The sequence below is a fragment of the Heteronotia binoei genome, chromosome 4 (genome assembly GCF_032191835.1).
Source record: "Heteronotia binoei isolate CCM8104 ecotype False Entrance Well chromosome 4, APGP_CSIRO_Hbin_v1, whole genome shotgun sequence".
Lineage (NCBI taxonomy): Eukaryota > Metazoa > Chordata > Lepidosauria > Squamata > Gekkonidae > Heteronotia > Heteronotia binoei.
The window spans coordinates 166374206-166396865 of record NC_083226.1 but is presented as its reverse complement, the minus strand read 5'-3'; the positions used below and the strand labels follow the sequence as shown (position 1 = coordinate 166396865).

Genomic DNA, 22660 nt, shown 5'->3' with positions numbered 1-22660 from the left:
ACTGGTGGCTGTTATTTGCTGTCAAGGCAAGAGACGTTGAGCCCCGTGGCGCAGAGCGTTAAAGCTGCAGTGCTGCAGTCCTAAGCTCTGCTCACGACCTGAGTTCGATCCCCAATGGAAGCTGAGTTTTCAGGTAGCCGGCTCGAGGTTGACTCAGCCTTCCATTCCTTCTGAGGTTGGTAAAATGAGTACCCAGTTGCTGGGAGGGAAAGCGTAGATGACTGGGGAAGGCAATGGCAAACCACCCCGTAAAAAGTCTGCCGTGAAAACATTGTGAAAGCAACGTCACCCCAGAGTCGGAAACGACTGGTGCTTGCACAGGGGGCCTTTCCTTTCCAAGAGACATTCAGAGGTGGTTGGCCATTGCCTGCCACGGCATCATGACCCTAATTTTCCTTGGAAGTCTCACATCCAAATATCTGCCAGCCAGGGTGGAATTCTAGCAGGAGCTCCTTTGCATATTAGGCCACACACCCCTGATGTAGCCAATCTTCCAAGAGTTTACAAGGCTCGGTTCTTTCTTGAATTGGATTTGGCAACCTTACCACTTTCTGATTTTTTGAGAAATCTTTTTGAGAGCCAGTTTGGTGTAGTAGTGAAGTGCACAGAATCTTATCTGGGAGAACCGGGTTTGATTCCCCACTCCTCCACTTGCAGCTGCTGGAATGGGCTTGGGTCAGCCATAGCTCTCATAGGAGTTGTCCTTTAAAGGGCAGCTTCTGGGAGAACTCTCTCACCCCCACCCACCTCACAGGGCGTCTGTTGTGGGGGTGGGAAGGTAAATGAGATTGTGACTGCTCTGAGACTCTGAGATTCAGAGTATAGGGCAGGATATAAATCCAATATTTATTTATTTATTTATTTATTTATTTATTTATTCTATGACTTATATCCCGCCCTTCCCATAAAATGGCTCAGGGCGGCTCACAACAAACGATAAAACAATAAACAGAGTGCAAAGTTATTACATTTTAAAAAGTCAAAGCGTTTAAAACCTAAAAACCTTAAAATCTTAACGTTAAAACTATACAGTATATTTCACTGAAGTCTGATAAGCTACATTTATCTAGTCAGGCGTAGGCTAACCGGAAGAGGCTTGTCTTACAGGCCCTGCGGAACTGAGTAAGATCCCGCAGGGCCCTCACCTCTTCCGGCAGCTGGTTCCACCATGTGGGGGCCATTGTAGAAAAGGCCCTGTCTCTGGTTGTCTTGAGACGGACTTCTTTGGGCCCGGGGATGGTGAGAAGGTTTTGCATCCCAGACCTCAGTACTCTCTGGGGAACGTGTGGGGAGAGACGGTCCTTCAGGTAGGCAGGTCCCAGGCCATATAGGGCTTTAAAGGTAATGACCAGCACCTTGTACCGGACTCGGTATATTATTGGAAGCCAGTGCAGAGCCTGAAGACCCAGCCGAATGTGCCCCCACCTTGGGAGGCCCAATAACAGCCGGGCCGCGGCATTCTGCACCAGCTGCAATTTCCGGGTCCGGCACAGGGGCAGCCCCATGTAGAGGGCATTGCAGTAATCCAACCTCGAGGTGACCGTAGCATGGATCACTGTTGCTAGGTCGTCGCGGTCCAGGAAGGGGGCCAACTGCCTTGCCCGCCTAAGATGAAAAAACGCGGACTTGGCAGTGGTTGCTATCTGAGCCTCCATCTTTAGGGACGGCTCCAGTAGCACCCCCAGGCTCTTGACCCTGTCCGCCGCCGTCAGCGGCGCACCGTCAAAAACCGGCAGGGGGATTTGCCCCCCCGGTCCACGACGGCCCAAACAAAGGACCTCTGTCTTCGCAGGATTCAGTCTCAGTCCACTTAGTCTGAGCCACTCAGCCACGGCCTGTAATGCCCGATCTAGGTTTTCTGGGGTGCAGACCGGTTGACCATCCATAAGTAGATAGAGCTGGGTGTCATCAGCATACTGGTGACACCCCAGCCCATACCTTCGGGCAATCTGGGCAAGAGGTCGCATATAGATGTTAAATAACATCGGGGAGAGAACCGCTCCCTGGGGCACTCCACAATTAAGTGTGTGCCTCCGGGATACTTCCCCCCCAATTGTGACCCTTTGTCCCCGACCTTCGAGGAAAGAGGAAAGCCACTGCAGGGCCAGCCCCTGAATCCCCGCGTCGGCGAGGCGGCAAGTCAGTAACCGATGGTCGACCGTATCGAACGCCGCCGATAGGTCCAACAGCATCAGCACTGCCGAGCCACCCCGATCCAGATGCCGTTGAAGGTCATCTACCAGGGCAACCAACACCGTCTCCGTCCCGTGACCTGGGCGAAAGCTGGACTGGAGTGGGTCAAGGACGGAAGCGTCCTCCAGGAAAGTCTGTAGCTGCCTCGCCACTGCCCTCTCAATAAGTTTGCCCAGAAAGGGCAAATTTGAGACCGGCCTATATCTTCTGATGATGATGACCCTGAAGCGGGAGGAGGGCCTTCAAACCGGGGGATCCCCTGGCCCCATCTGGGGATTGGCAACCCTAACTGGGAATAGGGAAGGTGAAAGGTTCCATTCCAGGCTATGAAAAATTCTACCATATTTGAAATAGTTTCAGGTGGGTAGCAGTGTTCCCCTAAGGGTGAGCCAGCTGGCAGTTTTTTAGCCTCTGGCTTGCACATTTTTTTTTCTAAGCTCAGGAGAAATGGCCCCAGAGCAAAGTAATTTATGCAGTAGTTCACAACTTTAATGCCAGTAGCTCACAAAGTATAGAATTTTTGCTTACAAGACTCCACAGTTTAGAGGGAGTGCTGGTGGGTAGCCGTGAGTTGTCCTGAAGCAACAGAACAAAGGTCGAGTTTCGTGGCACCTTTAAGACCAACCAAGTTTAATTCTGGGGATATAAGAAGAAGATATTGGATTTATATCCCGCCCTCCACTCCGAAGAGTCTCAGAGCGGCTCACAATCTCCTTTCCCTTCCTCCCCCACAACAGACACTCTGTGAGGTAGATGAAGATATTGGATTTATATCCCACCCTCCACTCCGAAGAGTCTCAGAGCAGCTCACAATCTCCTTCACCTTCTTCCCCCACAACAGACACCCTGTGAGGTGGGTGGGGCTGGAGAGGGCTCTCACAGCAGCTGCCCTTTCAAGGACAACCTCTGCCAGAGCTATGGCTGACCCAAGGCCATTCCAGCAGCTGCAAATGGAGAAGTGGGGAATCAAACCCAGTTCTCCCAGATAAGAGTCCGCACACTTAACCACTACACCAAACTGGCTCTCCTAAGCTTTCGTGTACATGCGTACTTCTATCTGGGGGGAAGGGGGGAAACACACGTTTTCTTGCTGTATCGGCTTGCAGACTGATGGAGAAGGAAATTGACTTCTGTGCCTCTGGAGTCCTCTCCTTTCATTTCCGAACAGTTGAAGCCATTGATCGACTGGTCTGAGAAGTTCCAGGGGAGAAAAAGCCATTCACTGCCACAATGCGAGGCCAGAACAAGAGGAAGAAGAGCTGGAACCTGGATCAGACAACAGAGATCCGCTTTGTCATTTTGAGATGAGAGAGAAAAAAGACTGTTGTGGCTCAACATGCATATATTTATCTTTTCCCACAATTTATGTAACAACTCTGCCTTCTTCAATGACACAGGGCTCAGTTCCCTAGCTTGACAATGCGGAAGCTAATTCCCACAAAGCTGGGTTGTATGAGTTTTGAGCTTCCTTAGGCTCGTATTTAAATGACTGTGCAATTTCTTACTAGGAATTGCTGGTGATTGCGTTTAAATCAGGGGTGGAATTGTAGCAGAAGCTCCTTTGCATATTAGGTCACACAGCCCTGATGTAGCCAATCCTCCAAGAGCTTACAAGGCTCTTTTTTATAAGCTCTTGAAGGATTGGCTACATCAGGGGTGTGTGGCCTAAAATGCAAAGGAGCTTCTGCTAAAATTCCATCCTTATGTTTAATTGTACCCACCTCTACACACCAAAAAGCTCCAAAATGTTATTCATGTATTTATTGACATTATTTATAGACTGTCTTTATCACAGGGACTTAAGGCAGAGTACACATCATGAGTCAGTACAATCAACAAAATGGGACATTCAGTTACCAGCATGTGAGGATTTTAGAAGTATGGAACCACTAGAAAGAACCAGGGGTCATTTAATAGAAAAAGAGGTGCCATAGCTTATTAGCACAACTCATTTGCATATGCCACACACCCCTGACATCACTGGAGGGTGTACTAAATTAGATCAGCTCAGCATCCACCTTAAAATGCTTCTTGAATTACAATTGTCATAATAAAACCTTACTCCCATAATACTTGTAAAATTACTTTCTCCTACATGATCACAGTGGGATGATGAACATTTTCAGCTTGGTGTAATGGTTAAGTGCGTGGACTCTTATGGGGGAGAACCAGGTTTGATTCCCCACTCCTCCACTTGCAGCTGCTGGAATGGCCTTGAGTCAGCCATAGCTCTAACAGGAGTTGGCCTTGAAAGGTCTGTAAGAGCTCTCTCAGCCCCACCCACAGGGTGTCTGTTGTGGGGGAAGAAGATAAAGGAAATTGTAAGCTGCTCTGAGACTCTGATTCAGAGAGAAGGGCGAGGTATAAATCTATGGTCTTCTTCTATCTGTCTGCTTTATATGTTTTGGTTATTTCCCCATTTTTTTTTGCAGGGAAAAATATTAGAATGTTTGTCAAGTTTGTCTTGGAATTCAGCAATATTCTGACAGGGGTTTTGAACAATGGAGCCCAGAAGCAAGTATTTTTTGGGGGGAGTGGGGGGGGTTAAGAAAGAAAGAGTACAATAAAATTTAGAGATTCTTGAGCTCCACTCCTGTGAGCTCCTGCCCAAAATCAGGCCTGGAAAGAACTAAAGCATAGCATAAGTATTCATATGACACATGAACTGGTACAGAAATGAAGAAGAAGAAGAAGATATTGGATTTATATCCCGCCCTGCACTCCGAAGAGTCTCAGAGCGGCTCACAATCTCCTTTACCTTCCTCCCCCACAACAGACACCCTGTGAGGTAGATGAAGATATTGGATTTATATCCCGCCCTCCACTCCGAAGTGTCTCAGAGAGGCTCACAATCTCCTTTCCCTTCCTCCCCCACAACAGACACCATGTGAGGTGGGTGGGGCTGGAGAGGGCTCTCACAGCAGCTGCCCTTTCAAGGACAACCTCTGCCAGAGCTATGGCTGACCCAAGGCCATTCCAGCAGGTGCAAGTGGAGGAGTGGGGAATCAAACCCGGTTCTCCCAGATAAGAGTCCACACACTTAACCACTACACCAAATTACATAACAGGTTAACAATTAATTTACTTTTTATTTCTCCCTCATTCTCCTCTTTTGCGTTTTATCCCCACAACAAACCTGTGAGGTAGGTTAGGCAAAAGGCTGTGATTGCACACCCTAAATGATGCACTTTCAATCCACTTTCAGTGTACTTCTGAACTGGATTTTACTGTGTGGACTGCCAAAATCCAGTTGGAAAGTGCATTGAAAGTGGATTGAAAGTGCATTATTTATATAAATTTTATTGTGTGTGATCGCAACCTGTGTTTTTGTCAGCACATATTGCCAGGACATCAAAGGCTAGGATTGTTAATCATTTTGCAGCCTAGGCTGGTGTTAAAGGGCACGGAAGCGGTAAAGCAGGTGGCAATGAATTGCAAATCTCCAATTGCAGGTGCATGATCCCTTTGAAATGTTTTTTTTTAAATGACAAAGCAGAGAAACACATTAATTGTGCATGGCACATGTGTGGGAGGCAAAGAAGGAATTATTTTTATTTTTTTTAATTTGATTTGATTTATATCCCGCTCTTCCCGCCGAAGCAAACTCAGGGCGGCTCACAGTATAAAATCACAACAAACAATTAAAATCAATACATATTGTAAAATGACACATTCTCTAGTTAAAACACTCAAGATGAATTTGGTGCTAATCTCTTTGATGTTATATGTTTTTCAGTGGCAACGGTATTTCTTTCGTTTCCTACAATATAGGCTCCGTGTCAATTGAAAGCCAACTGGAAGAGAGAGGTCTTGCAGGCCTTGCAGAATTGAGACATGAAGGCATTATGGGTTGCATGAATTTGCTCTTCTATTGATGTCTTTTTTGGGGGGGGGGGGGTGATCACCTTATGAGAAGTTGAGACTCACTGGAAAAGATAATCATGCTAGGAAAAGTGGCACCTTTAAGACCAACAAAGTTTCATTCTGCACATGAAAGCTTATATGCAGAATAAAACTTTGCTGGTGTTAAGATGCTATTGGACTCAAACTTTGTTCGATTTTTAAAATACTTTTAAAACTATATTTTAATTGAGTTGCCTTGTGCTTTACTGGCTTTTGGTTGATTTTTTATTGTATGCTCTTGTGGTGCAGTCCTGCTTATGACCATTCTAGCGGAAAGGTGGTCCAGAAATAAACTAAACTTGATTATAACTTCCTTCAAAGCTGGCAAGCTGAACTTTCAAAGCTTTCAAAACTGAACTTTCAAAACTTCCCACATTCCCGCATCATTCAGGAAGCTTATATTAAGTTATCAATTAATTAATTTACTTTATTTATAGTCCGCCTTTCTCACTTTAAGAGAAAGCAACGTCACCCCAGAGACGGAACCGACTGGTGCTTGCACAGGGGACTTACCTTTACCTTTCTCACTTTGAGCAGCCCAGGCGGTCCCTGCAAAGATGCACATCAATCGCGTATCAGCGAGGGCTGATTGGCTGCTCTGACCCGCCAATTAGAATATTCAAATAATTTCTGCTCCACCCTCGCACTCCCCCCCCCCCCACACAGAGACTATGCGAGAGAATTCGGAAACAAGTGAGCCGAGCAGCCCCATTGGCTGAAGACAGAGTTCGGTTGGCACCCCAGCTCCCTCTTTCATTGGCCGAGCCTCCTCCGCGCTTCTGACGGCCGTCTTCCCGAAGATGCACATCAATCCCTGGCGAGGGCACGCTGATTGGCTTCTCCTGCCAGTCGATCAGCATATTCAAATCGTTCCTCTCCCTTCCTCCCACGCCGGGGCCGGGAAATTCGAGCGGGCAATCGCTATTGGCTGAAGCCAGAGTCCGGTAGCTTCCAAGATCCGTTTTCATTGGCCAAGCTGCCAAGGAAAAGCCCGCCTCTTGAGGTGTCCCGGTCTGACTTTGCCTGGCGTGGTTCATTCAGTGTTGGGATTTCGGGGTGGGACGATCGTTCTTGTATTCTGTGGAGCTGGAAGCGGGTCGGGCTCTGGACCAGCATCTCGCAAGCAGAGGGCTACAGCGGAAGGCAGGACGTGCCTGGTAATTGCAGTTATAAACTGGCTCTTATTATTGCTTTTTGACCCCCTTCTTTTCATTTCCTTTCTGGTTGCTTTCCTCTTCAGCACCTCTTGGGTCCATCTGTGGACTCTCATTTTGAACCTCCTTTATTGGGGTGTAGGTGAGGGGACCTTGCCATGTCAAGCTCTTTGCCTTTTGCCATTTGCAAATTCATAATCAAAACGCAGCTCAAATGGGTATTGATCCTTATGGCTCTAGTTACGAGGGCCAAACCTGCCGTTTGTTAAAATGGCATTTTGAGGATAAAAGAAACCACTACTTTTCATTATTAATCTTCCAGTACCTGTTTCTCTAGGCCCTGCTGGAGGCATTTGTGTGTGAATATATTTTAAAGCATCCCTGCTTAGGAACGTTATCTTTCTCCTGGCTAAAAAGCATGCCGATGGAAAATAATTGGTCCTTAAATTAGATGTGGCCTAATTTAGATTAGAATAGATGAGGGGGATTCTTCCTCCTGCTCAGACTTGTGCTATGGAAGGATTTGTCCACGCTGTTGTGCATTTGCAAAACGAAATGCTTCAGAGAGGGGAAGAGCTTGTATTCTGGCCAGCTGATTGTTGGGATCTAGTGTCATTTTGTCATTCAAAACAAGTATGTTAGGCAAGCTCTAGATGTGTTTTTTGCAAAGGAACAAGTGTATGCTGTTAATATGCCAACGCTGGGAAGATTGCATCTGTGCCAGCCTCCACCCTGTGCCACCATGCCATTAAGCAGCAAGGTTTGTAAGCCAAGCTGCATGTACACAACTTTGCAAAACAGGCAAAACTGGAGGTAGCCGATCTGATTCCACAGTTTTGAACCGTTGTTGTGGAGCTGATGGCTTGCTTTGGCAACCCAGCAGGTCCAACCCCTGGGAGTTTGTTGTTTTGTGCTCCAGATCTTGACCTGAAGTGACCCTTTGTCTTGACCTTGAAAGCCAGGAAGTGAAAGATCTCTGACTCATAAACCAACTTTCTGATGCATCGGTGCGCGGACCTCTGGATAGTTTTCTGGGTATCAGACCCCTGAGTGGCATGATTGCGAAGAGCAAGATTCAAATCCAGTAGCACCTTAAAAGAACAACAAGCTTTCCAGGAAACAGCTAGAGTCCAGCTCAAAAGTACGGTACCTTAGAGACCAGCAAGATTTTTGGGATATGAGCTTTCTACAGTCAAAGCTCCCTTTGTATCTGACAAAGGGAGTTTTGACTCTTGAACTCTTATACCGAGGTGGCCAAACTCTCTTAACATAAGAAACGCATAGAATAAGTGTTGGATGTTTGAGAGCCGGAAGGAAGGGAAATAGATGGGAGGGAGGTGGAAAGAAAGCCACTTTAAATGTATTCTCCAAACCGCTTGGCTTGGAGAAGTGATTTAAAGAGACAGATGCCTTCTCCAAGCTGACCGATGGGATGGAGGGGGCTTCAAGGACCACACAGTATGTGTCAAGGAGCTACATGTGGCTCCTGAGCCACAGTTTGGCCACCCTGGCCTAGAACTCTTGTTGGTCTGTTAGACACAAATCTTGCTCTTCTACTGAAGAGCTACATGTCTTCCTTTCTGCAACAGGACTCTGCTAAGGTGATCATAGAATAAAATAAGCGAAGAGGTCATATTGAGGTGCCTCCATTTTTTTCTGTGATGCTATGTTATGGTTTACTTAGCCTACTTATTAATCTGGCTTTTCTCAACTTTAGATTATAAAACCACAAAAAAATGGGTAAGAAAGTCTGCTAGTTCTGGTGCTGATTATGTTCTTTTAAATGACACATGATAGATTCCTTTTTAAACAAGTTATGACTGGTCATTTTTATCAGCCTTACAAATAAACTCAGGAAAGCTGCTAGCCCAGGAGTGGCCAAACTGTGGCTCAGTAGCCACATGTGGCTGTTGCACGCATATTGTATGGCTCTCAAAGCCCCCAACGCCTCATCGGCCAGCTTGGGGAAAGCATTTGTCTCTTTAAATCACTTATCCAAGCCAGCCAGCGGCTTGGAAAATGCATTTAAAGTTGTTTTTTCCCCACCTCCCTCTATTTCTCTTCCTCCTTCCCTCCTTTGTGGCTCTCAAACATCTGACATTCATGTCTTCTGGCTCTCAAACATCTGACGTTTATTCTATGTGGCTCTTACTTTAAGCAAGTTTGGCCACCCCTATGCTAACCCATGACATGGTTCACTTGCCGACATATATCTCTGCTTATCATTTGTGGCAAACTGAAGAAGAAACCTGTGCTCCTTTCAGGTTTACAAAAGCTTCTCTGCTTGGTTGCCTGTAGACTGTTTCTGCTCACCGCAGGAGACCAAACAGGTTGCTTGAGGCAAGCCACAACTGGGGTATGCTTCATAAGAACATAAGAGAAGCCATACACACACACACACACACACACATATATATATACACACTGTGGGTAATAGCCACTGATGGACCTCTGCTCCATATGCTTATCCAATCCCCTCTTGAAGCTGTCTATGCTTGTAGCCGCTGCCACCTCCTGTGGCAGTGAATTCCATGTGTTAATCACCCTTTGTCCAAAAAAACCAGGCACCATCAGGAGGTCCATCAGTGGGGCCAGAGCACTTCCACTGTTCCCCCTCCCCCCAAGCACCAAGAATACAGACCGAGAGTTTGAACAGTATGCTGTGGCTAATAGCTGCTGATGGACCTCTGCTCCATATGCTTATCCAGTCCCCTCTTGAAGCTGTCTATGCTTATAGCTGCCCCCACCTCCTGTGGCAGTGAATTCCACGTGTTAATCACCCTTTGGGTGAAGAAGTACTTCCTTTTATCCGTTTTAACCTGACCGCTCAGCAATTTCATTGAATGCCCATGAGTTCTTGTATTGTGAGAAAGGGAGAAAAGTACTTCTTTCTCTACTTTCTCCGTCCCATGCATTATCTTGTAAACCTCTATCATGTCACCCCGCATTGTGCATTTTTTGATTTCCTTTTGCATCTTGTGTGATGCTCTGTACTATATACATAAATGAACAGTATTTGGAGGCTGGAGGAGTTTCCAGGGAAGTATTACTAAAAATAGTCCTAAGCCCCTTGTAAGTTGCTTGCTTCCGTAGTGGAGCGCACGACACAGACTAGAAGCCCAAACAAACCCAAATGAAACCACCATAAAGATGCATGCTAAGAATCTAATAGAATCCCTGCTTGATCAGAACTAAGCTCTGTCTTTCCCAGTAACATGCCTCCCCATAGGTGGCCCTCAGGAGCCCCATGAGAAAGGCACAGAGGCCTTTCAATGCTGCTTTCACCCCCCTCCCCCCAACAGGGGTTTCAAGAGATATGCTTCCCAGTTTAGCAGTTAGACCCCCATGGTCCAAGAGATATTAGAAGACGACGACTACAGATTTATACCCTGCCTCCTCCCTGAATCAGAGACTCAGAGCGGCTTACACTCTCTGATATCTTCTCCCCCCCACAACAGACACCCTGTGAGGTGGGTGGGGCTGAGAGAGCTCTCCCAGAAGCTGCCCTTTCAAGGACAACTCCTGTGAGAGCTATGGCTGACCCAAGGCCATTCCAGCAGCTGCAAATGGAGGAGTGGGGAATCAAACCCGGTTCTTCCAGATAAGAGTCCACGCACTTCACCATTATACCAAACTGGCTCTACACCAAACAGTTCCCCTTTTGAAAACTGGCAGCACTGGCTACATCTTCTGGCAGTGAATTCCGCAAGTTGATTTATGCAGCGTACGATGCACTTTCTTTTGTCAGTCCTGTATCAACTGCCTGTTAACTACATTGGGTTGACGCCAAGTGTAATGATAACAGGAACAAATTATCTGTTGGCTTCTCCGCCCGGTGCATTAAATTTGCAAATCTTTATCAGGCCCTTCCCTTCCTGTTTTCTTAAAGGAAAAAGCTTTGCAATCTCTCTTGTACGCAATGTACAGCTGTACCACTGTGATGCTGGTTGTTCTTTTTTTTCCAGTCCCTTTCCTAATAATCCATATTGTGGAATTTGCTTTTTTGGCCATATGCTGAGTAAACATTTTCACTTTTGATTACATGCTGTGATTTCAAGTTCTCGTCCCTCACCAAGTGCAGCAGGTTCAGATTCCAGTGGTGGCTACCTGAAATCAAGCTTTGTTTTGCTCCAATGTATTGTTGTGTCCTTACAGGGTGTTTCATAGAACCTGTGTAGTATAGTGGTTAGAGCAGGTGTCAAATATGTGGTCCAGGGGTCAAATCAGGCCCTTGGTGGGCTCCTATCAGTCCCCCAAGCAACTGGCTGTCAATCTGCTTCCTTCTCCTTCTCTCTTGCTTCCTTCTGGATAACAGCTTGCTTTGCAAGGCTTGCTCAATCACTCAGGAGCTACAGAGCAAAGTCTGTATTTTCTCCATTGGCTGAGACTTCTCCCTTGGGGAGGGAAGGGGTAGGAAGAGCTTGCTTTGCCAGGCTCTCTCAGTTGCACGGAGAGCTACTGAGCCAAGCCTCCCTTCTATTGGCTGAGGCTCCTCCCCCTCCTGGGGAAGGAAGGAAAGAGCCAGAGCTTCCTTTGCCCAGTTCTCTGGATCTGATGGGAAAGATACAAAGAAAGCACCTTTAAGACCAATGAATGCTAGTGTTTTAAGCATGTTTGATTTTAAATTATAAATAAATAAATCTTTAATTGTGTTTGTTTATGCCTTTTATAAAGTTTATATCTCTGCTACCTAATCTCAAATAGGTACACATACGGCCCGGCCCAACACAGTTCAGTCCAACAAGGTCTCATTTAAGTCAGATCCGGCCCTCATAACAAATGAGTTTGACACCCTTGTTTTAGAGCGTCGGGGTAACTGATTCAGTATAAGAACAAAATAGGAGTCAAGTTTCACCTTTAAGAGCAACTTAGTTTTATTCAGAACGTCAGCTTTCGTGTGCTCTCTAAGCACACTTCATCAGACGAGGAATCCGGTACAGTGAGCAGAACCACACATACCTGGTAGGCAGTGGCTCAGAATGCAAACTGGTACAAATTTAAGATCCAATGACAGTAGAGTAAAATTATCTGGTAGGGAGTGGTCTAGAATGCAAAATGGTACAAATTTAAGATTCAATGGAAAAAAGGAAAGGTCCCCTGTGCAAAATTAACAAATTGAGCAAACCTTTGATCTGAGTAGCATGAACGTGCAAAAGCAATAAAACAGTAATATGTCAAAATGTGAGAATGTCTGGTGATGACTATATTGTATTAAGCCTGGGTCACTGAATCTTAAATTTGTACCAGTTTGCATTCTGAACCACTGACTATGTGTGGCTCTGCTCACTGTACCGGATTCCTCGTCTGATGAAGTGTGCTTAGAGAGCACACAAAAGCTTGCGTTCTGAATAAAACTAAGTTGGTCTTAAAGGTGCAATTTTGTTCTTCTACTTCAGACCAACACGACTATTTGATTCAGTATAAGGCAGCTTTGTGGATGTTCCATGTGTGTGAGAACTACCTCCTGTTTTTTTGTGCTTGATTAATTTCTTATTCTATAATTTCCACATTTTCTCCGGATTCTTCTGTGAGGTTTTTTTTTTTTTTTTGTAAAAGGCTGATAATTTCTAGTGGATCATCCTTGTCCACCTGATCATTAATAAAACCATTTCAAAGAACTCCAAAACGGCTGCTGAGACAGGACTTTCCTTGGAGGAGCCATGCTGATTCTTCCGCCGTCAAGCTTGTTGTTCCCTAAACTCCGTAATTCTGTTTTGAATTACTAATTTATCTGGCAATGGCATAAGAATATGGCCTTGAATCTCCTGGTTCCCTTAAAAAAATAGCTGTGGGGCTTTTTTGATCAGAAATGCAGTTCCAGCTGACTTGAAATGGAGGTGTGGCCTAATATGCAGCTGAGTTCCTGCTGGGCTTATTCTGCTATCTGGTTGATGATATATTTCAGAGATTTTGATCAGACCATGATGTTCATTCCTCCCCGCTCCTTCCCCAGTTTTCCCCCATCACACCTGTACAAAGGCACTGGATCTACCATGGGCCTTTCCACCTCAGTTTCCCTACAAGTTGTATTGCAATCAGGGCTTTTTTGTAGCAGGAACTCCTTTGCATATTAGGATGCACCCCCCTGATGCAGCCATTCCTTCTGGAGCTTACAGTAGGCCCTGTAAGAAGAGCCCTGTAAGCTCTTGGAGTATTGTCTACATCAGGGGAGTGTGGCCTAATATGCAAAGGCTTCCTGCTACAAAAAAAAGCCCTGACTGCAGTTATACACTGCTTCAACGGGGGAAAGTCAAAAGGCCCTCTATGGCTCTCAGGGTAATGGTGAGCACCATTTTGAGGTGGGAGTTAGGCTCCATCCCTTCTCAAAGGTGGCTTGTGGGGTACTACCCTGATGGGTGATTCACTCACAGCTCTTCTTTTAAACCAGCAAACATAAACACAATTTTAACAGGAAGAAAGAAAGTTTAACAATGAATAGGACATGGCTTCCAGTCCTGAAAAACACAAAATGTGCTACAACTTACAACAGCACTACAGATAAGATCAGAATTTCAACAGCCAACCCATATACAAAAGAACCCCCTCAGGTAAGCTCTTCCATTAGCATGTCACAGCCCAGGAAGCTCCCATAAGATAATGACTCAGCCCTACCCCACCTGCCTGAGTAAATATAAATTACCTGCCTACCATCTTCTTCTCACTTTGACCCAGAGAAAACTCCAGTTTTCTGGGTTACACCTCTGAGGATGCCGATCACAGTTGCTGGCGAAACATCAGGTCTCACAGTGCTAAGACCACGGCCACACAGCCTGGAAAATCTACAACAACCAATTAGATTTCTATTTTGTGTGTTGTAAAGGGGAAGAAAATAGGAGCTGGAGAAGTCTTGTCCTCTGTACTGTCCCTGTGTGTGTGTGTGTGTGTGTGTTCGTGTTCACGTGGTGGGGGGCATGTGGAGACCTTCAAGGTCACCACTGAAGTCTTATGGAAACATTTCTAATCCCTCTTCTCCTGTAGTATGGAAATTGGAAGAATGCATTGTGATGAAATCTAATACTCCTGAGGGAGAATTATCTCTGTGTGTCTGGTTTTTCAAAGAGAGCCGTAACAACACGGCTCATTTATACCAGGACCTCTCCCAGCTTATTAAATAGGGCTTGCGATGAGCCAATCTAGAGCGTGCCTGTTTTGTGTCATGCTTATGAAGGTCCAGTTATTTTGCTAGGTAAGAAAGAGCTTTTGATACGGTGATTCCGGTTGTTTGTTGCAACAAGCATCAAGCCATTCCTATTGTGTTTGAGAGAAGTTTTTACATCGTACTGTATCTTTTAGACCAAGGGTGTTGAACTCATTTGTTATGAGGGCCGGATCTGACATAAATGAGACTTTGCTGGGCCGAACCGTGTGTGTGCCTGTTTAAGATTAGGTAGCAGAGATACAAATTTTATAAAAAACACAGACAAACACAAATATATATATTTTTAAAAACCTAAAACATGCTTAAAATGTTAGCACTCATTGGTCTTAAAGATACTTACTTTGAATTTCTCCCATGGGGCCCAGGGAACTGGGCAAAGGAAGCTCTGGCTCTTTCCTTCCTTCCCCAGGGGACTGTGGGGGGGGGGGGGAACCCCAGTCAACAGAAGGAAGAGAGGCTTGGATCAGTAGCTCTGCTTTGCAATTGAGAGAGCCTGGCAAAGCAAGCTATTCTTCCCCCCAACGGAGGAGCCTCAGCCAATGGAGAAAACAGAGGTTTTGCTCTTTAGCTCCTGTGCAATTGAGCAAGCCTGGCAAAGCAAGCTGTGGTGCAGAAGGAAGCAAGAGAGAGGGAGAAGGAAGCAGATGACAGCCAGTTGCTTGGGGGCCTGATAGGAGCCCTCCAAGGGCCTGATTCGGCCCCCAAACTGCATGTTCGACACCCCAGTTTTAGACTGTGCTGTATCTTTGGACACCCAGCTGTGACCCAAAGCACTTTTTGACAAACTCAGTTGGTTTGCCAGCTGCACCCCCTTTTCAGAAATAATGCCCTTGCTATGCTTCTGTGTACTCTAATGTACTCAAGTGTAGATTACTGTACTGCATTGTACATGGGGCTGCCCTTGAAGGCTGTGTGGGAACTACAGACATGCTGGAAGAGGCTGCAATGAAAACACTGTGCCTTTTCTGCAAAGGCTTTCATTGGCCTGAGCGCTTATTTCTGTGTGCAAGTTGGAATCCTGGTTTTGACCTATAATTCCCTAAACGGCCTCCGATTTGGGCATACTGGTCCATTATCACCTGCGCTGTCCTACCTGTTCAGTGTCATCAAAAGTCCTGCTTTGGATTTCTCCATGATCGTATGAGGAGACATTTTCTGTCTCAGTGTCACACCTGTGGAATTCTTGTCCTCAAGAGCTCTGCCTACCTCCTTCATTGTCTTTCTTTCTCTCTCCCTCTCCTGTCAAATTGGAGCCGACTTATGGCAACCCCTTAAGGTTTTCAAGGCAAGAGATGTTCAGAGGTGGACTCCCATCCAAGTACTAATTACGTCCAGCCCTGCTTAGATTCTGAAATCTACAGAAATGAACAACCAACTCTCTGTGTACCAAAAACTCAAGAAATATATGTAAATATCACTAAATTCCCAAATGTAACAACAAGGAACACTATATATCACCACAGAACATAATAATAATGGAAAGAATACAAAAGGTTAGGCACATCGGTTGCTCGTTGCAGCTACTGTGCAAATAAGGCAAGGATTCCAAAGTCATTTCCTTGAAGATAGTCCAACGGTAGAACCGGTCCAGTTATGGAAACGGTTTCAGATATGAAATCCTTCTTCTCGGGACCACTTATACTTTTAAACGAAGTTCATTTGGTCCTGTAGTGCCATAATTCACATGGCTAACTGCTGGAGGACGTTTTCAATGTTGGTATGGAAGGTGGCTAACCGCAGTGTCTTGTAGACTATGTGGAGTAAGCCTGGATCAACACAGAGGAATGTTACATTGAATTACGGCACTACTGGACCAATAGAACTTTGTTTTAAAATACAAGTGGTCCCGAGAAGAAGGATTTCATATCTGAAACCGTTTCCTTAACTGGACTGGTTCTACCGTTGGAGTATCTTCAAGGAAATATATGAGACTTTGGGATTCTTGCCTTATTTGGACAGTAGCTGCAACGGTCAATTGACATGGCTTACCTTTTGTATTCTTTCCATTATTATTACGTTCTGTGGTGATACATGGTGTTATTTGTCGTTACGTTTGGGAATTTAGTGATATTTAGATATATTTCTTTTGGATTTCTGGTACGCGGAGAGTTGGTTGTATAGTTCTGTAGCTTTTTCTCCTTCATGGTCCCGATACTGCTGTGACTGGATTCTGAAATCTGGCAAAATCGGGTTAGCCTGGGCCATCCAAGTCAGACCTGTCATTTGTAACAGCAGGTCAATAAACTTTTTATATTTATCTGCTTTTGGCTGATCTGTCAGATCACTTCTGCTTCTTTTCAGCGGTTTATTTGCCTCACATATACCCCACCCAAAGTAGCTCACAGCATTCTTCCGTTTTATACTTCTTCCTCTTACTTCCATTTTATCCTTACACCAGCCCTGCAAGGTAGGTACGTTGAGGATATGGGACTAGCCCAAGGTCATTCAGTGAGCTTCCATGGGTCTCCTGAGTACTAGCCTGACTCTCTAACCACTACACAATGCCGGCTCTGATTGATAGTTCTGATTGCCAGCGTGTGGGTTTCGTTGGTTTGCTTTTCTTTTTATTGGATTTAGTACTATTATAAGCTGCTTTGAGTATTGCTATTTCAAGTAGGAGAAAACAATTTAATACTATCTGTAAATCTGTACTGCGGCAGATTCTGCCCACCTGGTGGGAGCTTGCACTGTCCCCCTTCCCCCCTCCAAAACTGTATGCTGTGCAGGTCGTAATTCTATAGGTAATTTTACCCTTTTACAAGGCCTCCCACCTTGGCTTATCTGCTAAGGCAGGAGTGTCAAACGTGTGGCCCAAGGGACAGATCAAACCCCCAGAGGTTCCTGTCAAGCCCATGAGCAGGTCTGCTTCCTTCTCCCTATATCTTGCTTCCTTCTGCGTAACAGCTTGATTTGCTAGGTTTGCTCAATCACAGAGGAGCTACAGAGCAAAGCCTCTATTTTCTCCATTGGCTGAGGCTCCTCCCTTGGGGAGGAAGTGGAGGAAGGACAGCTTGCTTTGCCAAGCTCTCTCAATCACACAGGAGAGCTACTGAGCCAAGCCCCTTTTCCTTCTGTTGGCTGAGGCTCTGCCCCCTCCTCATCCCCTGGGGAGGGAAGGAGGGAAAGAGCCAGAGCTTCCTTTACCAGATTCCTTCAATCACATGGAAGAAATACAAATTCTTTAATTGGATTTGTTTGTGTCCTTTATATCTCTGCTACCTGGCATTACATTTTATGACAATTATGGCCTGACAAGTTCTCATTTATATCAGATCCAGCCCTCATAACAAATGAGTTTGACACCCCTGTGCTAAGGTGTGGCTTTTTATTAGACATAAAATTACAAGTTGCCAGCTGTATGAAGAAGTTATATCGTGGTAAGGAGAGCAGGTACCTACAAACACTCCCTCTAAGCTGTGGAGTCTTGTGAGCAAAAATTCTACTTTGTGAGCTACTGGCATTAAAGCTGTAGTGAGCTACTGCATGAATTAGTTTACTCTGGGCCCATCTTTCCTGAGCTGAGACAAAAATGTGTGAGCCAGAGGCTAAAAAAATTGTGAGCTAGCTCACACTAACTCATTTTAGAGGGAACACTGGTACCTACCTGGGTCTGCCACCCTCAGGAATGTCAAACTCATTTGTTATGAGGGCCGGATCGGAAATAAACGAGACCTTGTCGGGCTGGGCCATATCAGACCGGGCCGTGTGTGTTCCTATTTAAGATTAGGTAGCAGAGATATAAACTTTATAAAGGATACAGACAAACACAATTGAAGATTTTTTTAAAATATTAGCACTCGATCTTAAAGGTGCTTTCTTTGTATCTCTCCCATGAGATCCAGGAGGGGAGGAGCCTCAGCCAATAGAAAGAAGAGAGGCTTGGCTCAGTAGCTCTGCTGTGTGATTGAGAGAGCCTGGCAAAGCAAGTTATTTCTCCCCCTTCCCCCTTGTTCCCAAGGGAGGAACCTCATCCAATGGAGAAAATAGAAGTTTTGCTCTGTAGCTTTTGTGCCATTCAAGCCTGGCAAAGCAAGCTGTGATGCAGAAGGAAGCAAGAGAGAGGGAGAAGGAAGCTGATGACAGCCAGTTACTTGGGGGCTTGATAGGAGCCCTCTGGGGGGCCTGATTTGGCCCCTGGGGCCACATGTCTGACACCCATGGTTTAAAGCAATAGGGAAATTAACACTTGTTGACACACCAGGCCAGATATATACATGCATAATGTAGTTGTTTGCTCTCCCTGTGTGGGCTGGAAAAGCAAAATTAAAAAATCAATTTGGAGGATCAATAAGAAGATTCTGTTTGTGTTCCTTACGTGAGTTTGGGGAGAGTGAGCTGGGGAGAGAATAACAAGGATTAATTGCATTGTACTCTGGGCCCATCTGCTGCTTGGGTCACCTTTCCTTTTGTTCCTCCTTCAAAAGAACTGGAGAGGAAATCTCTCTTGCGGGTTGCTCATTAGGTGGAGAGAGGTGTGTTAATTTGTTGAAGGCTAATGGGGAGAGGCGCAGTCTGTTTGTTTTGCACCCAGGCAGTGTATTACGAAGACGCTTTTTAGCCTTTGCTAATTGCAGTTGGTGAGAAAGAGGGATTAGTAAGTGCCCTTGAAGTAGGAGTTGAAAAATTAGCTTTATTTTGGTTGCTCTTTCAGCATTCTGTAGATGAGAGGATGTATTTCTCCCGTTTGCTTTCAGCCTGCGCCTGAGGAAATATTTCTCAAGGGGGGACAAGCAGTAGGGTTTCCAATCACTGGACGGTTGCAACACTGAATCATAGAATCATAGAGTTGGAAGGGAGCTCCAGGGTCATCTAGTCCAGCCTCCTGCACAATGCAGGAAACTCACAAATACCTCCCCCTAAATTCAAAGATGCAGAGTGGTAAAGCTGCAGTACTGCAGTCCTAAGCTCTGCTCACAACCTGGCGGAAACTGGGTTTAGGTAGCTGGCTGATGGTTGACTCAGCCTTCCATCCTTCCAAGGTCAGTAAAATGAGTACCCAGCTTGCTGGGGGGGGGGGGGAAGTGCAGATGATTGGGGAAGGCATTGGCAAAACCACCATGTAAAAAAGTCTGCCTTGAAAACGTCATGATGCGACGTCACCCCAGAGTTGGAAACGACTGGTGCTTGCACAGGGGACTACCTTTACCTTTAAATTCACAGGATCTGCATTGCTGTCAGATAGCCATCTAAGCCTCTGTTTAAAAACCTCTAAGGAAGGAGAGCCCACCACCTCCCGAGGAAGCCTGTTCCACTGAGGAACCACTCTAACTGTCAGGAAGTTCTTCCTGATGTTGAGCTGGAAACTCTTTTGATTTAATTTCAACCTGTTGGTTCTGGTCCTACCTTCTGGGGCCACAGAACACAATTCTGCACCATTCTCTACAGGACAGCCCTTCACGGACTTGAAGATGGTGATCATACCATCTCTCAGCCGCCTCCTTGCCAGGCTAAACATCCCCAGCTCCTTCAACCTTTCTTCATAGGACGTGGTCTCCAGACCCCTCACAATCTTCGTTGCCTTCCTCTGGACCTATTCGAATTTGTCTATATCCTTCTTAAAATGTGGTGCCCAAAAGAAAAAAAAAGAAACACTACTCTCTATAACAAATTACAGTATACCAGATTTCAGTCAAGATCAGAATTGATTCATTAAATATCGTAAGTCAGGAAACACTGACTCTTAGCAAATGTGTTTTGTAAACAGCAGTTAAATCCACACTGTTCAAAACCAGAATGCCAAAAAGGAACGAGGAACGAATCCTCGTTCTGTGTAGAAGCGTTCTACGTAACTCAGTGTTTCATGTTGTACAACATTTAATGAATTCAGTTCTGATCTTGCCTGAGATCTGGTATTGTGTAATTTATTATAGGGAGCTGTGTTTTTTTCTTTCGTTGTCGCATACGCCTGTGAAACTCTCTGCTCCTTTTTGGCTAATCACTGGGTGGTGGCTGGAGATCTCTTGGGATTAAAGCTGATCTCCTGGTGATCGAGATCATTTCACCTGGAGAAAACAGCTTCTTGGGAAGGTGGATTCTCTGGAGAATTGCCAGCTCAGTGTTGAGAAATACTTGAAGATTTAAGGGTTAGAATCTGAGGAGGGCTGGAAGGAACTTCTCAGGTACAATGCCATAGAGTCCACCTTCCAAAGCAGCCATTTTCTTCCGAGGAACTGATTTTTGTCATCTGCGGATTAATTGTAATAGCAGGAGATCTCCTAGTTTTATGGCATGACCTACTGAAGTCCCCTTCCCCAAACTTTGCCCTCCCAGGCCCCACCCTCCAAATATGCAGGTATTTTTCAACCCAGAGCTGGCAACCATCGTAGATGCTCTTGGAGAGCTCAAGAGCAAAATAAATCGAACAAAATAAAAAAAGTGGATCCCTGGGGTCTTTGCTCAACTTTTAAAATAATATAAATTGGGCATAAGAACATAAGAGAAACCATGTTGGATCAGGCCAATGGCCCATCCAGTCCAACACTCTGTGTCACACTGTAGCCAAAACCCAGGTGTCATCAGGAGGTCCACCAGTGGGGCCAGGACACTAGCAGCTCCCACTGTTGCCCCCCCCCCCGCACCAAGAATACAGAGCATCACTGCTCCAGACGGAGTTCCAACAATACGCTGTGGCTAATAGCCACTGATGGACCTCTGCTCCATATGTTTATCCAGTTCCCTCCTGAAGCTCTCTTTGTTTAATGGGGCTCTCCCCGTGGGAGCACATTCAACCGAAAGAGCTGCACTGGCTGCCTATTGTGTACCGAATCCACTTCGAAGTGTTGATATTGACCTTTAAAGCCCTATATGGCCAAGGACCTGTCTATCTAAGGGACCGCCTTTCCCCATATATACCCCAGAGAGCACTGCGTTCAGGAAGTCGATATCTGTTATCCATCCCCAGACCAAGGGAGACCAGATTGTGCTCTACACGAGCGAGGGTCTTCTCTGTGGCAGCCCCTAATTTATGGAATGCACTTCCAGAGGCCACGAGAGCCCTGCAGAATCTCTCCCAATTCCGCAGGGCCTGTAAAACGGACCTTTTCCGGCAGGCCTACAGTAACTAATGCGTGAGGAGCTTCCACTAGTATGTCGCTGAACACCACCATCCGTCTATAAGACACGTAATAGAGCAATGCAGAGAATTAAGAACTATAATGAAGCTGGACCGCCTATGTAAGAAATTTTATAGCACCATTTAAATTTTTTAAATTATAAATTGTTCATATGTTTTTTGATTTTATAACCATAAGGCATTGTTATGGTATTGTGTCTGTGAGCTGCCCAGAGTCCGTATGGAGTGGGCAGCATACAAATGTAAGGTAAATAAATTTAAAAAAAAATTGTAGCCGCCACCACCTCATGTGGCAGTGAATTCCATGTGTTAATCACCCTTTGGGTGAAGAATGTACCCTTGGGCACATCCATCAGTACGCTAGGAGCTGGCTGTTAAGCAATTGAATGGATTGCCAACTTCCAGGTGTGGCCTAGGGGACAGCCACAATGACAATTTGGTCTCCACACAACAAAGATCAGTTCCTCCAGAGAACTAGCTCCAGGTCTCCACTTTGAGTTTCGATAATCATTTCTATCTGGATTGAATACCGGTTGTCCAATTCTGTGCTTGTTCTTTCTTTCTGAGCCGGTTATGGCCACCCAGTTTTATATGCGGCCGCCTGGTTCTGAATGAACTATTTGAAACGCGGTTTGTGTTTCTAATATCAGCAAGAGGTTTCTCTTTCTCTCCCCCCCCCATCTGTCTTCTGTTGCCGAGGAAAAAAACAAGCTGGAATGTTTCAGACTTTAAAACATTTTTTTTTAATTTTCTTGATTCTCCCCCCTCCCCTTTTATTTAATGGTGCAGACTTTTGAAAAAGCAGTAGTTTTCAATGGTGTCTCGGACCTGTGGTTTAGAAAAATGGCTATTAGGAAGAGAGTTTGTGTGTGCGTGTTAAAACGGGCAGCTTCAAAAGGCAGGCATCGAGAGCTCTAAAAATAAAAGCGCCAGAAACAATAGCTGCCCACATTCTTGGGCAGAACTTTCCAAAGGACTTTCAGAAGTGTTCATAGTGCTGGCAGTGTGAGACAAAAGCTATTTCCCTCTGTATCTTTGCCTTGCGCAACATGGAACCGGCTCTGATTTTAAAACGGCTCTTCATAACCTCTTGCCCCCCTCCCCGACTCTCCAGTTTATAATTGATTAAAATTTATATCGCTTTCCTCCTTCAAGAACTTTTCGTCATTCATCCTCAAG

The 22660-nt window shown here is 45.5% G+C and overlaps 1 protein-coding gene across 1 annotated transcript in view; it reads left to right on the top strand.

Annotated features, from left to right (window-relative positions):
- The first annotated feature begins 7131 nt into the window (after window positions 1-7131).
- ME2 (malic enzyme 2) overlaps window positions 7132-22660 on the top strand; it is a 54202-nt gene continuing 38673 nt past the window's right edge. The window contains exon 1 of the mRNA XM_060236170.1: window positions 7132-7253. The gene's annotated coding sequence lies outside the window, so the exon portion shown is untranslated. The remainder of the gene's footprint in view (window positions 7254-22660) is intronic.